This window comes from Mauremys reevesii, linkage group 1, assembly GCF_016161935.1.
Source record: "Mauremys reevesii isolate NIE-2019 linkage group 1, ASM1616193v1, whole genome shotgun sequence".
In the NCBI taxonomy this organism is placed as follows: Eukaryota; Metazoa; Chordata; order Testudines; family Geoemydidae; genus Mauremys; species Mauremys reevesii.
Window position 1 is genome coordinate 113,497,165 of NC_052623.1, and position 20,919 is coordinate 113,518,083.

Genomic DNA, 20,919 nt, shown 5'->3' on the forward strand with positions numbered 1-20,919 from the left:
CAGCGGCAGCGTGGCTCCAGCAGGACCCCTGAGCTCCTCCCCGCTCAGAGCCGGGTGGTCAGGGGGTGGGGCTGCGAGCTCCAGGCTGAGCGGACGGAACTCAGGCCCCGCTGGAGCTCGCAGCCCCGCCCCATTACCACGTGGCTTTGAGCGGGGCGGAGCTCAGGGGCCCCACCGGAGCCACGCTGCAGCTGTTCAGGGACACTGCTGGATGCACTGAGGCTCCGGGAGAGGGGCGGACACGGGGTCGGGTGGAGCCAGGGAGGGAGACTCAGCCATTCTCGTGGGGGCCCCTGTGGAGCCTGGGGTCTGGGGCAAATTGCCCTACTTGCCCCCCGTCTGGGCGGCCCTGCCTCCAGCCAGGGCTCTTAGTCCCATGAAAGGTCCACCACTGACTTCCAGGAGCAGCAGAGGGCCAAAAACCCTGGTGGCACTGACCCCTTCACAGGCTCCCGCAGCACCAAGAGCACAGGCCACCCATGCCACCAACACAGCATGTACCCCAGGAACTGGCAAAGGCTCTCCACAAGGACAAGCCAGCCACTAAGACTCTTCAGGGGACAGTGGAGCACCGCTGATCCTCCAAGACGAAACAGTACTCTCCACCTCTGCGCTGCAAGTCACCGGAGCCGCAGCCCAGATGCTCAGGGGCTCGTCCTCAGTCACTGGCACCACATTCCCAGTCACCGCTGTCTCATCGTGGAACTTGTAGAACAAGACACTGGTCTATGTACTACCCATGCCACTTACCCTCCCGTAGATTGTCTTCTAGATGCAGGTCCTGGTCACCCGTATCATGGGAACACTCCCCATCACATCTGTGGTTCCCCTGATACCAGCACCCATCACCTTGCTCCTGGCACCGCTTCCTGATGGCAATGGGCAGCAAGCAGACCCAGGCATCAAAAGCCCCACCGTGGTCATCAGAAGGGGAGTCCTCCAGCATGGAAGCCCAGTTCAGCCCCTAGCCTAATCTGCAACAGTGAGAATGGGCACCCGAGGCTGCATTGACATCAGCACTGACTTGGCAGCACGGCCAGTGGCTGCCGCGGTAGCCTTATTGGGGTGCACGGGGAATGCCACTTGTGGCAATGCCCCCTTCTCACCATTCATTGGCTGCCGCCTCAGAGCAGCAACTGACGGCATTGGGCTCCACGCACAAGCCATTGCCCAGTGGTCAAAGCAGAGGGAATGGTGGCCACCCCTAAGCCTCCCCATCCTCATGGGGGAAGATGCCCCGGAACCTCCGCCGGAGGTATAATCATCATCCTCTTCCCCGGATGAGGGGGTTGCAAGACCCTCAAGGGCAAGCCCATGGGACAATTTCAAAGAACATCAGCCTCTGCTGAGTCGGGCAGCTGAGAACTTGGGTCTGGAGGCAGAGGAAATGGATGAACAGACAGATACCTGGTTTAACATTCTGTTAGCCTCCACCCTGACCCGTGTCACACTACCAGCGTCCTTAAGATTGCCAAGCATCTCTGGCAAAACTCCATCCCTCCCACCTCAAAGAGGGCTGAAAAGAAATACTTTGTTCCAGGCAAGGGGTTTGAGTACCTCTATATTCCCCTCCCCCGGGCTCACTGGTGGTCTCTGCAGCGAAGGAAAGAGACAAACGGGCATACCAGTTCGACTCCCAAAAATAAAGGCCAAATGGTTGGATCTGTTTGGGAGAAAAATTTATTCGCCGTGCAGTTCCGGGCGGCGAACCATCAGGCCCTGGTTGAGCTGTTACAACTTTAACTTATGGGACTCTCTCCATAAGTTCAAGGAGTCCCTTCCACAGGGGTTGGCCCAAGAATTTGGCATCTGATGGAGGAGGGCACTGCAGCTGCCAGGTGCTCCCTCCAGACAGTGTGGGACATGGGCTTGGCATCCAGGATGGTCGCAGTGGTGATGAGGCACAGCTCCTGGCTTCAGACTGCAGGTCTCTCCCAGGAAATGCAAATCTCCATCCAAGACCTCCCATTAGATGAGAATGGTCTCTTTTCAGACCAGACTAATGCAATGCTGCATGGGCTGAAAGACAGCAGGGCCACCCTTCGCTTGCTGGGAATGCATTCACCACAGCCTGCGAGGAAGCAGTTCTGGCTGCCACTGCTGCCTAAGTCTTGTCAGTCTCACCAGGCACCTGCAAAAAAGAAGGGACAGAGACCCTAATTTCAGCTGCCATTGCCCTTCTTCCTCCTGCTCACCCAAGCAACCCAGCCCAGCAAAACATTCTGGGAGCCAGAAACGCTCATTTTGAGGACTTGGTTGAGAGTGACACCCCAGTCACCATCCAGGATCCATCCCACTCTTTCTTCACCCATCTGCATCCCTTTCATTCAGCCTGGTCCCAATTCACTTTGGACCATTGGGTGCTGGACATAGTGTCTCACGGTTACACTCTGCAATTTTGGGCCGCCCCTCCCTCCCGTCCCTCTTCAGGGACCCTTCTCATGAGCAACTCCTCGTTCAGGAGATCAAGAACCTCCTGCAGATGAGGGCAGTGGAAGAAGTCCCACAGGACATATGGGGAAAGGGGTTCTACTCCTGCTATTTCCTAATCCCAAAGGCAAAAGGGGGCCTCAGACCCATTCTGGATCTCCAATGCCTCAACAAGTCTCTCAAAAAGTTGAAGTTTTGCATGGTCTTCCTGGCCTCCATCATCCCTCTCTGAATTTGGGAGACTCGTATGACGCCCTCGACTTGAAGGATGCCTATTTCCACATCGCCACATTCCAAAGTTACAGGCATTTCCTCCAGTTTACAGTGGGCGAATGCAATTTCTAATTCACAGCACTCCCCTTTGGCCTTTCATCAGCTCCAAGGGTTTTTACCAAATGTATGGTCCAGGTGGCCATTTACCTCAGACGTTGAGGGGTCCAGGTATTCCAATATCTCGACAACTGGCTCATCTAGGGTAGGTCCTGGAACCAAATTCAGAGAAGCCTTGATCTGGTGTGTTCCACCTGCCATGACCTGGGCCTGTTGATAAATGAGAAAAAATCCTCCTTAAGGCAGGTCCAGTGCATTGAGTTCATAGGAGTGGTTCTTGACTCCACATGAGCCAGAGCCTTCCTCCTGGAGGCTCATTTTCAGGCCATATCAGATCTAATCTCCCATGTGAGGAGCTGCCGCTCACCACAGCTCACATCTGCCTGCAATTGTTCGGCCATGTACGTGATCAGTGATGCCCGGCTCCACCTCCAGCCTCTGCAAGCGTGGCTGGCATTGGTTTACACCCCCCAACAGACATGATCTAAACTGGGTGGTCAGGGTGCCGGATCACATCCTGTCATCCCTGGATTGGAGGTTGGACACTGAGGGTCAGTATTGCAGGGAGTCCCCTTCATGACCTCCCCAGGGGCCCTGATGTACGCCTTCCCGCCAGTGCCACAGAGTCGTAGTGAAAATCAAGCGGGCAGGGTGAGGGTTATCCTGATAACTCCCGAATGGCTTGCCAGCACTGGTTTGGCATGTTGCTCGACCTTCTTCCTGCAAAGTGTCTGAGCTCAGGGCACTTATGTCAGAACCATCCTATACAGTGTTCTACAAGGACAAGCTCTAGTTGCGGCTGCACTCGGCATTCCTGCCCAAGTTGGTTCCCAGTTTCATGCCAGCCAGGACATTTTCTTCCCTATCTTCTTTCCGAAGCCACATAATTCCGATCAGGAGCGCAGGTTACACGCTCTGGATGTCTGGAGAGTGCTGGCCTTCTATATCAACAGGACACAGCTGTTCCGTAAGTCAACACAACTGTTCATTGCTGTGGCAGACAGGATGAAAGGTCACCCAGTGTTTGTTAAAAGGATTTCATCCTGGATCACAACCTGCATCCGATACGGCTAGGAGCTCGTTCATGTACCTCCGCCGGGGATAATCAGAGCACACTCGCCTAGAGCGCAAGCATCATCAGTGGCTGCCTTGGCTCAGGTCCAATCCAAGAGATCTGTAGAGCTGCTACCTGGTCGTCTGTCCACACAATTACATCATATTACGCATCAACCCAGCAGGCCCCTGACAATGCTGGCTTTGGCAACGCAGTGCTGCAAGCTGCAAAACTGTGAGCTCCGAGCCCATCTCCATTGGCACTGCCTGTGAGTCAGCTAGAATGGAATTGACATGAGCAAGCACTCAAAGAAGAAAAAGCCTACCTTTTGTAACTGTTGTTCTTTGAGGTGTGTTGCTCATGTCCATTACCTTCCCTCCTGCCACTCTGTCGGAGTTGCCAGCAAGAAGGAACTGAGAGGGCATAGGGTCAGCGGCACTTGATATGCCGTGCTCATGAGCACGGCCCTCAAGGGGGGACCACTGCTGACCCTACGGATACTGCTAAGGCAAAAATATCTGACGACGGCACACGTGGGTGCACGCACACCAAGAATGAAATGGAATGGAGCTGAGCAACACATCTCGAAGAACAACAGTTACGAAAAGGTAGGTAACTGTTTTTTCCTTTGTCTAAGGCAGACTGCTTGCTTGCCAAACACATTTTAAGAATATAATTCTAGCACATATTCATAACTTTTTGTACACACCCTGTGCATACATCATATAAGAATATTAATCTGTTAGTTACTAGTTTTCCAATCAGATTTTACATGACACCTTTTAGATGCAGTTTATAACCATAGTGAGTTGGGGTACAATGTGTTGGTCGGGCCAGCTGAAACTCTTTACTTGATAAAAGTGAGCCCCTTACCCTGTAGCTCTGGGATGCTCTTAGTCACAAACACCCCTGTTGACAACAGGGGGCACTACTACCCCTGAAATGGATCTTTACTGGCTCCCGGTGGAGCAGATTACTGTCATACCAGTGAAAAAGGTCTACAGTAACTATCTGCAATACACAGCAGTTTATTGAGAAGGAATTACACAAGCAGTAAAGGATTTTGGCTACTCAGTTTAGCAGCATTGCTTCTTCAAGCGTCATTTAAGGAATCCCAACCACGGTAATTTACTTTGCTTGATTCTTATACTCTTTCTTCCTCAAAGGAGTCACATGTCTTAAAAGCATGCCTAGTGGGTGTGTGGTTACTAATTTTTACCTAATTAGTATTTTAGAACGGGGGCTGGGGGTGGTGGTACCGAAGGAAGATCACCCCACGTTTACTCACTCAGCAATCATTCACTCTGGCTCTCTGCCTGGTGTCCTTGCTGTAAGGTTGCTAAAACCATGTTAACCTGTGCTTCATGCTGGAACTTTATACATGTGATATTTACTTTTGCATGGGCCCATATTTGCCGACCAATTGGTTCAATATCGATCCTACACGCAGACTTTGCCAGTTCTTTATCAAATTTGCTTCTGCTTAAAGGGAGCCTGTAGTGCAATCTCTATTCTGAAAAATGTAACTTACAAATGAGATTTTTTTTTGTTACATAATGTGAATAATTTGATCAAGAGTATTGTCAAGCTTATTCAATGTTAGGCCTAAAACTTCCAGAAGCCTCAAAGATCAAGCATAGCAACCAGAGCGAGTGAAGCAAGTTCAAACTAGGAAATATTGTAGACTTGTGGTCAGCTTCAAAAAGCAAGCTTTACAGAATTAGATACGGACTTGTGGTCAAGGTGTAAAGCAACCAAGCACTTCTTTAGACTGATTCAAATGTTTTGAGTCTGACACATTAACCACAATTAGGACAATTGGCTGTATTTGGTTAATATAAGCTGTGCACCTGTGCATAGATCATAATTTCAAAGTAAACACAACTACCACAGTGAACATTTGGCCTAACCTGATTGGTTGACCTGCTTCAAAATACAGTGGGAAGATGAGAGAAAATGTGTAGAGCCTCAGATGGGTTTGTGTGTGTGTCTTGGTCTAAGAGGTCATTCTCTTTGATCGGTCTGACCCACACCCCCTGAACTGAGGAAACTTGAACTACACCAACTATCTGTACCTGGCCAGTGCAAAGAATGGTCGACTAAAGAGTAACATATTCTCAGCAGGGTAAGGTTTTGAAGTAAAAAAAAGTCTGGTTACATGCAGTATAAGGTAATGGAGTAAAGAAGTCTGGGTTGCTCGAGCTGATTTGATCTCAAGTTGTATCGGTGCTATTGTGTTAAAAATAGTAGCGTCGAGCCAATTTGATCTCAGGTTATATCAATGCTGCAGTATTAAAAGTAATATTAGAAGTTTAATAATAGTATCAAACTGCTTAGGAATAGTAGTAAGTTGTTAATATATAAGGTCTCTATTTTTACTTGTGCTTACTGAGGGCCGGGACAGTACATGTTAAGTTAGTAGTCAATAAATAATAGTAGCTTTGTATGCACTCATGCCTATCATCAGTATAAACTGCCAATGTCAAAGACATGATTTTATAGTAGTAAGTAGCTAATGCATAATATTACCTGTACTTGTGCTTGTTTGCAATATAATTTGTCATTTATATAAATCCTTATTCAATGATGGTATCTATTTCTCCTTTTCCTATTGTCTGTATTGCATTTATAGCTGTAAGTCATTAAACTCCTTTTTTAAGGAATAATCAGTAGTCTTAGTTTTCTCTTATATGGACACTGCTCAACCTCATTACAACTGTGTTGGGTGGTGGGAAGGAGCGATCACCCGGGGCCCCACTGGGGTCCTGACGTGTGCCTCCTCCTTCCTTTATCTCCGCACATAACTGCGCTCAAAAACAAAACCATGTAAAACTTCAGAGCCTACAAATCCACTCAGTCCTACTTCTTGTTCAGCCAATCGCTAAAACAAGTTTGTTTACATTTACAAGAAATAATGTTGCCTGCTTCTTATTTACAATGTCACCTGAAAATGAGAACAGGCATTCGCTTGGCACTTTTGTTGCTGACGTTGCAAAGTATTTACGTGCCAGATATACTAAACATTCGTATGCCCCTTCATGCGTCAGCCACCATTCCAGAGGACATGATTCCATGTTGGTGGTGGTGATTAAAAAAAACAGTGGGTTAATTAAATTTGTGACTGAACTCCTTGCAGGAGAAATGCATGTCCTCTGCTCTATTTTACCCACATTCTGCCATATGTTTCATGTTATAGCAGTCTCTGATAATGATCCAGCACATGTTGTTCATTTTAAGAACACTTTCACTGCAGATTTGACAAAACACAAAGAAGGTACCAGTGTGAGATTTCTAGAGATAGCTACAGCCTCGACCCAAGGTTTAAGAATCTAAAGAGCCTTCCAAAATCTGATGAGTACGAAATGAATTCAAATTTATTTTATTCAAATTTCCTGAATCGAGTTCATACATTCGATGTTGTGTGTCCCCACTAAAGCGCGTTAATTCAGCGGAGTGCATTCACAGTACCGAGTCTAGCATTGAATGGCGGAGCATTGCACTGTGGTAGCTATCCCACAGTTCCCGCAGTCTCTGCGCCCATTGGAATTGTGGGTTAAGCTCAAAAACATGGGCAAAAACATTCTCACAGGTTTTTCTCGGTGTGTGCCGTCACTCGCTCCTCCCTCCGTGAAAGCTACGGCAGACGCCATGCTGCCAGCAGACAGTGCAGCACAGTGCACCGCCTATCTGCTGGTATGTTGAATCCACTTTGAATGTTCTCTCCTCTTTCTATCTACTCTTTCATCTAACCATTCCCCACCGTTTCTCAGCCATCGTGAACAGAGCTGCACAGCTTCCGCTGCTTTTTCCATGTTGTCTGTCCTGGGCTTCCATGGAAGCTACAGAAGACAACTATTTACTGTCTTTTATCAGCCATCTTGAACCGAACAACTCATTTCGTGCCCTTTTTCAAGGATTACCCGTGTAGACGTCATTGCGCGGCAAACATGGAGCCCGCTCAGATCTCTGCTGCAGTTTTGACCATTGTAAATACCTCGCACATTATCCAGCAGTATGTGCAGTACCTGCAAAACCGGGTGAGGAAGCGACGACAGTGCAATTACTATACTGATGAGGATATGGACACAGACATTCCTAGATGCACGGCATGTGGCGATTGGGAGATCATGGTGGTATTGGGCCAGGTTCATGCCATGGAACGCTGATTCTGGGCCCAGGAAACAAGCACAGACTGGTGGTATCGCATAGTGTTGCAGGTCTGGGATGATTCCTAGTGGCTGCGAAACTTTCATATACAGAGGGCCACTTTCATGGAATTTTGTGACTTGCTGTCCCCTGCCCTGAAGTGAAAAGACACCAAAATTAGAGAAGCCCTCACCATTGAGAAGTGGTGAGTGGTGATAGCCCTGTGGAAGCTTGCAAGACCTGACAGCTACCGGTCAGTCAGGAATCAGTTTGGAGTGGGCAAATATACTGTAGGGGTTGCTGTGCTGCAAGTAGCCAACACAACCATGGAGCAGCTGCTATCAAGGGTAGTGACTTTGGGAAATGTGCAGACCATTGTGGATGGCTTTAATGCGCTGGGGTTCCTTAACTGCGGCAGGGCGATAGATGGAACATATAGCCCTACCTTGGCCCCGGCCCACTGTGATGGCCAGTACATAAACCGCAAGGGGTACTTTTCCATGGTGCTGCAAGCACTGGTGGATCACAAGGGATGTTTCACCGACATCAACGTGGGATGGCCGGGAAAGGTGTATGACACTCACATCTCAGGAACTCTGGTCTGTTTGAACAGCTGCAGGAAGGGACTTACTTCCCAGACCAGAAAATTACTGTTGGGGATGTTGAAATGCCTATAGTTATCCTCACAGACCCAGCCTACTCCTTAATGCCATGGCTCATGAAGCCGTACACAGGCACCCTGGACAGTAGTAAGGAGCAGTTCAACTATAGGCTGAGCAAGTGCAGAATGGTGGTAGAATGTGTTTTTGGATGTTTGAAAGCACACTGGCACAGTTTACTGACTCAGTTAGATCTCAGCACAATCAATACTCCAATTGTAATTGCTGCTTGTTGTGTGCTCCACAATATCTGTGAGAGTAAGGGGGAGACTTATGGCAGGGTGGGAGGTTGAGGCAACATGCCTGGCTGCCAATTTCTCACAGCCAGACAACAGGGTGATTAGAAGAGCGCAGCAGGCCACACTGTGCATCAGAGAAGTGTTGAAAGCCAGTTTCCTGACCAGCCAAGGTATGGTGTGACAGTTGTGTTTGTTTCTCTTAAAGTTACCCACACCCTCTGTATATAAAGTCAAAATTGTTTAAAAACTGTTCATTATTTTATGCACAATGCATTGAGAGAAATTATAAAGGTATAGGGGGGGGGGGGGCGGGTTGGGTTAGGAGGGTGGAGGAGGAGGGAAGGACAAGTCCAGAAACCAAATCAAAAGTTCACATATGCCAGCTTTCTGGTGCTTGGGCGAGCCTCTGGGGTTGAGTGTGTGGGTCCCATAGCTTCCCGCCTCATGTTCTTGGGTGTCTGGGTAAGGCGGCTATGGAACTTGGGGAGGAGGGAGGGTGGTTATTCAGGGGCTGCAGCGGAAGTCTGTGGTCTTGCTGCCTTTCCCACAGTAGATCCACCATACAGCAGAGCATATCAGTTTGTTCCACCATGAGCTTGACCATAGCATCCTGCCTGCTCTCATTGCGCGCGTTCCTCCTCTCTTCATGTTCCTGTAATGCTTTACGGGACTCCACAATTGTTTGCCTCCATGCATTCAGCTGGGCCCTATCAGTGCAAGAGGGCTGCATGAGCTTGGCAAACATGTCGTCCCGAGTTTGTTTTTTCCACCTTCTAATCTGGACCAGCCTCTTGGACGGAGTAGATAGGGGCCATGTTGAAACATTTGCACCTGTGGGAGGAGAAAAAGGGAGGGTAGTATTTTAAAAAATACATTGTAGAGAACAAAGGGGGCACTTTGGTATGAATAAGCCATCACACAGGACCGAGCAACAGAATTCATCTTGCAGGCAACCCCTAGGGGCATGTGAGGTTCTGCTTTTTCTACATTAATTTCAATGCTTTCAAACTGCTGGGCCCTCTTTCCCACAGCAAGCAATGCCTGGTGAGTTTGCCATATAAAAGGAGGGCCTGAGGGCTCTCTGGGATGATCACAACACCCCCCCCCACACACACACACACATCAGGCTCAGAGCAGGGATGAGCCATTTACTCTAAAACACAAACAACCCAGTGTGGCTGGGTTCCACTCCTCTTCCCCCCACCGTGTGGCTCCGATCAGGCTCTCACCAGAAGTACCTTCTCCAGGATCATGGAACAGGAGCCTGCCTTGGGTGTGAGGGGAGGCTATTGGATCCAGCGTTAAGATTAGTTTCTGGCTAGGGGGGCAAAACAGATTCCCCACTTGCTACCTGTGCACTGTCCTCTTCCTCCAATGTCTCTTCCTCCTCACTCCATGCAACTCCCTCTTTGCAGGTGTCCATGGACAGTGATAGGGTAGTGGTGGTGTCACCCCCCATAATTGCACGCAGCTCATGGTAAAAGCAGAATGTATGGGGCTGTGACCCAGAGTGCCCATTTGCCTCCATGGCTTTTTGGTACGCTTGCCTGAGCTCCTTGATTTTTGTACGACACTGCTCGGTGTCCCTGGAGTAGCCTCTTTCCATCATGGTCCTGGAGACTTTGGCATACGTATTTGCATTCCTTTTTTTGGAACATAGTTCTGCCATAACACACATCTCCCCAGCATGCGGTGAGAGCCAGTACCTCCCGTTCAGACCATGCTGGGGCTTGTCTGTGAATCCGGGACTGCGTGATCTCCTGTGTTAGTGGACTCTGCGTGGTTGCCTGTGATGGTGGACTGTGCTGATGATCACCTGTGCTGCTGGTGACCAAACAGGAAATGAAATTCAAAAGTTTCCGGGGCTTTTCTTGCCCACCTGGCTAGTGCACTGAAGTTGAGAGTGTTGACCAGAATGGTCACAAGGGAGCATCCTGGGATCACTCCCGGAGGCCAAATAACATCAAATTGCAGCCACAATACCTTTAACCCAGGATTGTGATTGCGATTTAAGCACTACTTCACTTGCCAAGGTGGAGTACAGAAATCAAATTAAAGGGCCCTTTAAATTGAAAAAACCATTTGGTCATGTGGAGGGGATAATTTTTTTCCTCAAAATAACTCGTCTAGTTCTGAAATAACAGGCTACCGTAGACCAGGCCTGAGGGGGACGAGGTATGGAGAATGCTTTCAGAAGTCTTAAAAAAGCAACACAATGTTGCAGAAACTACACAACCCAAACCACCAAAAGAGGAAATCATCCTTCTGCTGGTGGCATCTGACTCAGATGATAAAAATGAACATGCATTGGTCCACTCTGTTTTGGATCTTTATGGAGTAGAACCCATCATCAGCATGGATGTCTGTCCTCTGGAATGGTGGTTGAAGCATGAAGGGACATAAGATATTTACGTGCCAGATGCACTAAAGATTCCTATGACACCACTTACAACAGTGCAATGCGAATGCCTGTTCTCACTTTAAGGTGACATTGTAAACTAGAAGCGAGCAGCATTATCTCCTGCAAATGTAACCGAACTTGTTTGTCTGCGTGATTGGCTGAAGTAGGACCAAGTGGATTTGTAGGCTCTAAAGTAGGGCTGTTGATTAATCAGTTAACTCATTTGGTTAACTCAAAAAGTAATTGTGATTAATTGCAGTTTTAACAACACTGTGAAACAATAGAATACCAATTGAAATTTATTAAATATTTTGGATGTTTTTCTACATTTTCATATATATTGTATTCTGTCTTGTGATTGAAATCAAAGTGTATATTTTTATTACAAATATTTGCACTGTAAAAATAAGAGTATTTCTCACTTCACCTCATTTCAAGTACTATAGTGCAATCTCTATCCTGAAACTGCAACTTACAAATGTAGTTTATTACATAACTGCACTAAAAACAAAACAATGTGAAACTTCAGAACCTACAAATTCACTCAGTCCTACTTCTTGTTCAGCCAATCGCCAAGACAAACAAATTTGTTTACATTTACAGGAGATAATACTGACCTTATCAGAAAGCAAAAACGGGCATTTCAATGGAACTTTTGTAACCAGCATTGCAAGGTATTTATGTGCCAGATATGCTAAACATTCATATGCCCCTTCAAGTTTCAGCCACCATTCCAGAGGACATGCTTTCATGCTGATGACTCTCGCTTAAAAAAAAAATTGCATTAATTAAATTTGTGACTTAACTCCTTGGAAGATAATTGTATGTCCTCTGCTCTGTTTTACCCACATTCTGCCATATATTTTGTTATATCAGTATCTAATAATGATCCAGCACATCTTCGTTTTAAGAACACTGTCACTGCAGATTTGACAAAAAAATACAAAGAAGGTACTAGTGCGAGATTTCTAGAGATAGCTACAGCATTCGACGCAAGATTTAAGAATCTGAAGTGTCTTCCAAAATCTGAGAGGGATGAGGTGTGGAGAATGCTTTCAGAAGTCTTAAAAGAGCAACACTCCAGTGTGGAAACTACAGAACCCAAGCTACCAAAAAGGGGAAAAAAAATCAGCCTTCTGCTGATGGCATCTGACTTGGATAATGAAAATGAACATGCATCGGTCCGTACTGTTTTGGATTGTTATCGAACAGAACCCATCAGCATGGACGCATGTTCTCTGGAATGGTGGTTGAAAAGTGAAGGGACATAGGAATCTTTAGTGTATCTGGCACAGAAATATCTTGTGATGCCAGCTACAACAGTGCCATGAGAACACCTGTTCTCACTTTCAGGTGACATTGTAAACGAGAAGCAGGCAGCATTATCTCCTGCAAATATAAACAACCATATTTGTCTGAGCGATTGGCTGAACAAGAAGTAGGACTGAGTGGACTTGCAGGCTCTAAAATTTTAGAGTGTTTTATTTTTGACTGCAGTTTGTGGTACATAATTCTATCATGAAAGTTGAACTTACAAATGTAAAGAGATTGCACTACACTACTTGTATTAGGTGAATTGACATACACTCTTGCTTTTTACAGTGCAAATATTTGTAATCAAATATAAAGTGAGCACTGTACACTTTGTATTCTGTGTTGTAATTGAAATCAATATTTGAAAATGTAGAAAACATCCAAAAATATTTAAATAAATGGTATTCTATTATTGCTTAACAGTGCAATGAATCACGATTAATTTAATCACTTGACAGCCCTGAAATATATATGTGCCTATGCACGTGTGGGTATAATATATGCAACATAGAATCATAGAAGATTAGGGTTGGAAGAGACCTCAGGAGGTCATTTAGTCCAATCCCCTGCTCAAAGCAGGACCAACACCAACTAAATCAACAGTGCATATGCATATATGCAGTAGTAGTAGACTGGTTGCAGCTTTCCATCTCCCAGAATAAAGCAAATAACCTCTCAACATTCAGTTTCTGAAAGTGACAATCCAAACTTAAAGATTTGGAATGAAGTGAGAGCTCTTGGGCCATGCAACTAAACTGATATTTTACTGCATATCTGTTCTGTTTTTAAAATTCATGCCTGTATATTGCTTTTTGTTTGTGAAATGGGGTCAGGAAAGGCATTTGAGGGCAGTTTTCACCGCTAGGTTTTGTTCTTGCAACTAATCAGTTTATTGTAACCCACTGATACATTTGAGTCAATTGTCCATTTGATTCTTCCACTCACAGTGCACTTCAATACCATAACAAATCGGATTGTAACGTCCCTTGTTTCATTAGGGACTTGCATGGGTACCAAAGCAGTCTGGTGAAACACCAGGGTTGTCCATCTATAACAAGTTAAATCTTCAACAGCACCCTCTTGATGGAAACTAATTTACTATAGGCTAGAATGTTTACTATAGGCTATTATAGTTTATCTGAGTCATTCAGTCTTGAATTACTCAGCTTTAGAGTAACCCTGAAATCAAGAGCCTCCATTATTAATAGAGAAATGGCAGTTATTTCCAGTGAATTCTCAGGATTCATATTCTTTTCTTTGTAGCACCCTGTACAGAAGCTCAAAGGCTAATGTTTTCATCCCACAGAAAGGATTTCTAGAGTTACTTTGACCCATCAGAGAGCAGTGCATTTATTGTATGGTGCCTTCTAACCCTGTGAGTCATGTTTGTGCAGCATTCTAGTACATTGTTTAATAAAAAGGCAGACTAGTATCATGATGAAATTAAATTTTGTGCACATCTTGCTTAAACATAGGGATTTCAGGCTAGAATGTTCTATGAGCAGGATTGTCTGTGAGGTCACTTGTTTTTCCTCTTATTTTGCTGCCTTGTAGTGATTGTAGCTGCTAATGCATCTTTCATCTAGTGCTGCATTATCCATCTCTCTTTTGCTTGTATTTTGTTACTTTCGGCTTATTGTTTAATCAAAAATAATTTGATGCCACTTACTAGTAATAATTTCTCTTATAAAATCATATCACTACTCAAAATCAATTCACAACTTAATGAAAAAGAAATTGATAATATTTTAAACTATAACATAGAATCATAAGCATGGGAGAGACCTTGAGAGGTCTTCTGGTCCAGTCTCCTGCACTCAAAGCAGGACAAAAGTATTATCTAGACCATTCCTGACAAGTGTTTATCTAACTTGCTCTTAAAAATCTCCAATGACAGAGTCCACAACATCCCTAGGCAATTTATTCCTGTGCTTAACAACCTTGATAGAAAGTTTTTCGTAATGTCTAACCCAAACTTCCCTTGCTGCTACTTAAACCCCTTGCTTCTTGTCCTATCCTCAGAGGTTAAAGAGAACAATTTTTCTCTCTTCCTTGTAACAACTTATGTTTTTGAAAAAGTATGTCTTCTCTTCTCCAGACTAAACAAACCAGTTTTTTCAATCTTCCCTCATAAGTCATGTTTTCTAGACCTTTCATCATGTTTGTAGCTCTTCTCTGAACTTTCTCCAATTGTCCACATCTTTCCTGAAATGTGGCACCCAGAACTGGACACAATACTCCACTTGAGACCTAATCAGTGTGGAGTAGAGCCAAAGAATTACTTGTTCTGTCTTGCTTACAATACTCCTGCCAATACATCACTGTGGACAGTCATTAACATTGACCCTCTCATCCTCAAGTGTTTCAACAAAACAAAATCTCCCGCACACACCTTGGTGCTTGTTTCATGAAAAACTGATTGTTGCCTTTGTTGCTTAATTTTCCTGTTACTCTTCTCCTGTGTACTATGAATTCTCTGGTATATTGGCTCTTCACTGGATAATAATTACAAGTTCCAGTAGTGTGATAATGCTCTACAGTTATGGTTGTATGGCAGATGGGCAGTTTCTGGTTTTGGACAGGATGTAAAATAATAAAAATTATGTCTGAAGTCTGCAGACAAACATATTTCCTATAATTTCACTTGAAAACAAAAACTTAATATCATAAATTGTAACACCAGTGATGAGAGAAGCTGCTTTTTATTCCTATCTTTGTTTTATAGCCTATATGCTATCCATTCATGGCATGTTGGGCTAGCCCTACTGATTTCAGCAAGCATTGTTTACATCAGGCTTACCTTTCAACTAGTCAGGTTTCACATGGAATGCAATGACCTAAAACAAGACTTAACAGATACAGATCACACTAACAGAACTTCTTTCCTAGACATCTTAATTGTATAAGCACCTTACTAATATTACTAATTCCAGCATGCCTTTACAACGTATGCTTTTGGAATTGTACCACCTGGACAGCTAAAAATACAAATATACTCTTAATGTATTATAACATTGTAGACTACACCTCTAGAATATTTTTCTTGCTCCTTATCTGTGTAACTGAGCTTTATTTTTTTCAGATGAAGGAATTCTCCAAACTTCTAATATATTTAATTGCTCATTTCCATTTTTGCAGGGTCCTTTTTGTGGTAATGTAATACATACCTTGTTTTGGCCCTTTTAAAGTCTACAGAATTGTTGCCATGGACTTCAGTGTTGTCTGGTTTTCTCCATCCTCTTCTTATTGCAGCTTAACAGCATGGTGAGATTTTGACTTCTGTTTCACATGCTGCAGACATGTGCATCGAGATATCGGGCATATCTACAGTGACTTCTTGTCTGTTTACTTGAGAGATCACAGTTAATGCAGAAACCTCCTTGTACAGTTATTTGAAATTGCTTCTTCCGACATGATTTATCTTGCACTTCTGTCAAATTTCATCTGCTGTCTTGTTGCCTAATTACATATTTCTTTATTTATAAAGAGATTTATGTTGCACCATTGTCACAGTCTCTGGACACATTTATAATATAAAACAATACTTTCTCCCAAAGGCAGCTATAATCATCAGCCACCTGCTGATTAGCCACCCTCCAGGCTTGAAAACACAGCACTCTAATCCAAATTCCTGAAAATGTGTGGGTAAAGAGGCCAGCATTGCATCAGGCTCTGGTGGCTCAACAGAGGAAGTTAGTGCTAGAGCTGAGGCCTCCCCACTGGAAATACTGCTGCCTGTCCTCTACCTCAAAGAAAAGGCCTAGCAGCAAGAGTACATCAGCTGCTTTCGAACAGTTGGATGGCAGAGTGCATGTAAAGTCTGTACAATAGGTGGGCAAGTCCATCATGGTGTGTTTTTTAGCTTTGTCTGAAGGTTCTCACCCTTATCCTAACTCTTGGTTGTGCTAAATAATTCTGTCTTCTGCAAAAGTCTGACGTCTTGTTCACCAAATTTTCTGTTAATTAATACAGATATCGAACAACTCCTGTCTTAGTAATAGTGCACATCCCAATATTAACCTCTTTCCACATGGAGAATTAGCTATTCGTGACCACACTGTGTTCCTTACCTCTGTTTAGGCTAGTGTTTGAAAGGACTTTACCTCTCACCATGTAGTAATGATATTTAATAATACTGAGTACTTACAATGTTTATGTTTAAGAGTAAACAGCTATCAGTTATTGACTTCAGTGCAGTGTTATGAAAATCATAGGTAAGTATCCTGTTCATGGCCCTATATATTCCATGGCAGCAACCCCTAAAATTTGTGGCAATGTACAATTATGCTATGGCCATGAAATAACCTCCAGTTCTAATCCCAAAGCTCCACACAAACACACACAGCTAGGGCGAATACTCAAAAATACTCAACATAAATGTTGATTGTTTCAGAATGAGTTTTTTGTTACACTTCCTATGCAGCCTGGCTCTATGCCCTGAGTCTCAACTCTCACAATGTAACCAGTTGACCCAATTGAGAATCATCTTCCTCATGTTTTTCAGGCATGAGGAGCTTGTAGCTGGCCAGGGCAGCTCATCTCGCTAACTCCTTTGACCTAGATGGCTTTGCTGGTCCCCAGACTAAAACCAGCATTTATTTCTGGCTCCCCCAGTTTCCTGTTTGCATGTTAGATTATTCCAGTTCAGGCTCCTCAACCACTTGCTGCCTATGTCCAAGGAATGGTGCAGAGAGCATGGATTGTGATCAAATTAACTCCCGGTTGTGGGGAAAATGGGAGAGCAAGAAGCAGCTGTAAACAGGTCTTGGCAAGACAAGGGAAGAGCAAATAAAATGGTGACTGCATGGCTGAAGCAAAATGGTGAATTTAGCAGGTGTAAATTTATATTCCGATTCCTGATGCAGAGTGACTCAATTGCTCACTCCTATCCCAGCTCAGGTTCAAGAGCAGCTGCTTTTGTCTTCCAGAACAAGCTTTTTCAAGAAGAAATAATTTGATAGTGAGAGATTGTTTCTGTTCTGTCAGGGAATAGTTTACATTGAGTCACTTCAGAGTAGGAGAGTGTATGGATAGTTGTTATGAAAACATCCTGTGCCATTCAAATACTAACATTGGTTCCTGGTGCCCCCTCAAACTAAGGAGTGGAGGGTGCAAAGAATGCCTGTGTAGCTGCTTACTAGCCAGAGAAGCAGCTTGAGTGAACTCATGCTGCCCAGTCATAGATGTTATAATTTTTAGGCTCTGGAGACTTTAGTACATTCTGGAATGCTATTATCAAGAGGTTGAAAATTTTCAACATGAACATGTGATCCAGTAATCAGACATTTAAAACAACACTATTGGGAAGTGAGTAGGGAATAATAAGTCTGGAAGCAGGGCTGGATTAGTGATTTTGCCACCCCTAGGCCCTGAAATAATTGTCACCCCGCCCACCCCTGGCCCCGCCCTGACTCCACACTTTCCCCACCCCCATTCCAACCCCTTCCCCAAAGTCCTGCCCCAACTCCACCCTCTCCCTGCCCCTATTGGATCCATTCCCCAAATCCCCACCCTGGCCCCACTATTTCCTCCAGCACGCCGTGTTCCCCCTCCTCCCCGAAACAGCTGTTTCACGGCACAAGCGCTGGGAGGGAGGGGAGAGAAATAGGAGGCAGCAGCACGCTGGCAGAGGAGCTTCTCCATAGGTGCTCAAATTTGCTGCCCTTGGCCTAGGCCTTGTCGGCCTAGGCAATAATACGCCGCTGTCTGGAAGGCTGCTGGGCAGGAAGACTGATTTTTGATAAGTATGTACTTTCTGAGCTACCCAGACATGGTCAGGGCCCCTCTCCTGACATATTTAGTATGTAGTTTTCAAATATTCATAAACCAATACGTTCAAGCTTATGAAAGCATGTACTTTTTACTGAAGACTTTCATTTACATTCAGCAGGGTTTGGATCTTTAGAGCTACAGCATCGGCTTCTACCATTTGAGCTAACAGAGTAGCTGGTAGTAGTAGAAGGCTATCTTCTCTGTGAACCTGCCACTAGGAGGAATGTGGTCACATTTTCCAGCAGGTTTCATGGATATTTGAGAGACGGCAAATGAATGATGAGACTCTCAATGTCTTAACGATTCCCTCCAGAATCGGAAATTTATCTACTGGTTACAGACTCTGCTGTGCCTGTCCCCCTAGCCTCTCCTGCTCCTATCCCCAGCTCTTTCCCTGCCCCCCACCACCTTCTGCTACCCACTTTTGGCTCCTGCCTGTTCCCTTCTCCAACACCTGTCCAATCCTTTGCCCTGCTCCTATTCCCCACCATTACCTGGCTCCTGCTCATATTCCCCTCCTTTGCAGCTATCACCACCAATCCCTAGCTCCTACCCCAATCTTGTTTCTTCCCCCCCTCTGCTCCTAATCTCTCATCCCCTCAGAATGCCATTTGTCATGTCCTGCATCTCTCCCCTCTCTCAATCCGATTTCTTAACCTCTGCATGCTGTCACTCCTCAGTGCCTGGGCACTAGCAGGAGGCACTGAGAGCAAAAGGTGAAAATCTCCCTGTTCTCAGTTCTGGTGCCTAGTGACATAGCAGCCTCAGTTGCCAAGTGAAGTAATTTCAAGGAAGTTCAGCTGTATGTCCAGGATTGGGCTATGGTCAGTAGCATGAGGATGGTCCATGCGCCTTCTGGCTGCATGTAGGAACTATGAGGGGGGCGGAGCATGCTCAGTGCAGATGGAATCTTCAGAGAACTTAGTTAGCAAACTCCAAGAAGTTTCTGCTGAGCTTGTGCAAACAGATATTTTGGAGGCTTGTAACTTTCCCAAATGTAGTGAATTTTCATGTGGCTGGCAAAAGGCTGACACTTGGATAAATACCAAATTTCAAGTCCTTGCTCCAAAGCTGGGAGGCACTAGAACATCATCAAAAGATGTAGGTAGTAACATGGACAAAAGGTATCTTTCCCTCATCTCACAATACCTAGGGCTAAACTATTTTAGCTGAAAGGTCCTTAAAATATTCAGCCTAAGGCAAACATCTGGCATGGAAAATATCAACCTGCACAATTTAAGTCTGGCAAAGTTACAAGCAACTTTAAGAAAGATAGGTATAATAAACCTCAGTTACACAGATTACTCATACCACCTTTCTTAAGGTTCTTTGGATACCAATTGCTTACCCAAATTAAAAGGACACGTGATTTGATTGTATAGAGTTTTATCATCTGCCCCTAACAGCAATCATAGTATAGGATAAAAAAAAGCAAAACAACATTGGATTATGATTGGACTAATATATACTAGAAAAAAAAACTGGTAAACATGATAACCATTCAGCCTTTAAGAATCTCATAACACAACCATGAAAGAATACACCATTACTATTCAACAATTATCCTGAGAAAAAGTGACCTTGTTTGGAATTTTGACTGAGCCCCTCAGAACAGATCCTCACTTGTGCCAATTAGTTATAAATGCCAGTTATTTAACACAGCAGAGGAAAATACCCAAAGCTAAAGCATAAGTCAGTGTGGTCAATTACTCACATGCCACTTCACCAAGATTGCCTTCCCAATGGATTTATGATTTGTGTATATGTTAAAAGGGTCGACTACTATATTATCCCCAGGATATGGTTAACACTCTTAAATATCTAACATGAACTTCTATATTTTATTCACAGATTCTATACACAGTGCAGTTAATGAGGTTTTCACACTTAATCTTAGTTTATGTCCATATATACTGTGACAAAATTCCTCCTCTACCTTGGTTGGTCCTGCGCTTATTGGCGGATTTGCTCACCTCAGTGATCTTTCCCTCTGGTAGAACCCACAGTCTGGGTCAACTCCTCTTGTGTTGAATCAGGAGTTGGGAGATTTGGGGGAAACCTGGGCCCACCCTCTACTCTGGGTTCCAGCCCAGGGCCCTGTGGATCACAGCTGTCTATAGTGCCTCCTGTAGCTATCATACAGCTATTACAACTCCCTGGGCTACTTCCCTATGGCCTCCTCCAAACACCTTCTTTATCCTCACCACAGGACCTTCCTCCTGGTGTCTGATAATGCTTGTACACCTCCATTCTCCAGCAGTACACTCTCAGCTCCTCACATATGAATCTCACTGACTAACTGGGAGGCATTTAACTAGTTCCAGCCAGCCCTTGATTGGCTTCAGGTGTCCCAATCAATGTAGCTATCCCCACTGCCTTCTACAAGGATCTTAATTGGCCCCAGGTGTCTTGATTAACCTGGAGCAACTGCCATTTGGTTACCATGGTACTAGGGATTCTTTACTGTAGCCATCTGGCCTTGCCCCATCACAATACCTAGAACTCAAAATACAGTATCTAACCCTTAATTTATAATAGACACGTGGACAGTTTGTTACAATCCTAGTTAACAAT

General features: G+C 44.8%; 1 long non-coding RNA gene across 1 annotated transcript; it reads right to left on the bottom strand.

The window, feature by feature from the left end:
• Nucleotides 1-1,664: 1,664 nt before the first annotated feature.
• LOC120401380 lies at nt 1,665-20,620 on the bottom strand. Its single transcript, XR_005596419.1, has 3 exons — nt 20,550-20,620; nt 2,851-2,970; nt 1,665-2,131 (listed from the first exon to the last, which is right to left on the bottom strand). It is a non-coding gene; the product is annotated as an uncharacterized LOC120401380 (long non-coding RNA).
• Between the last annotated feature and the right edge of the window lie 299 nt (nt 20,621-20,919).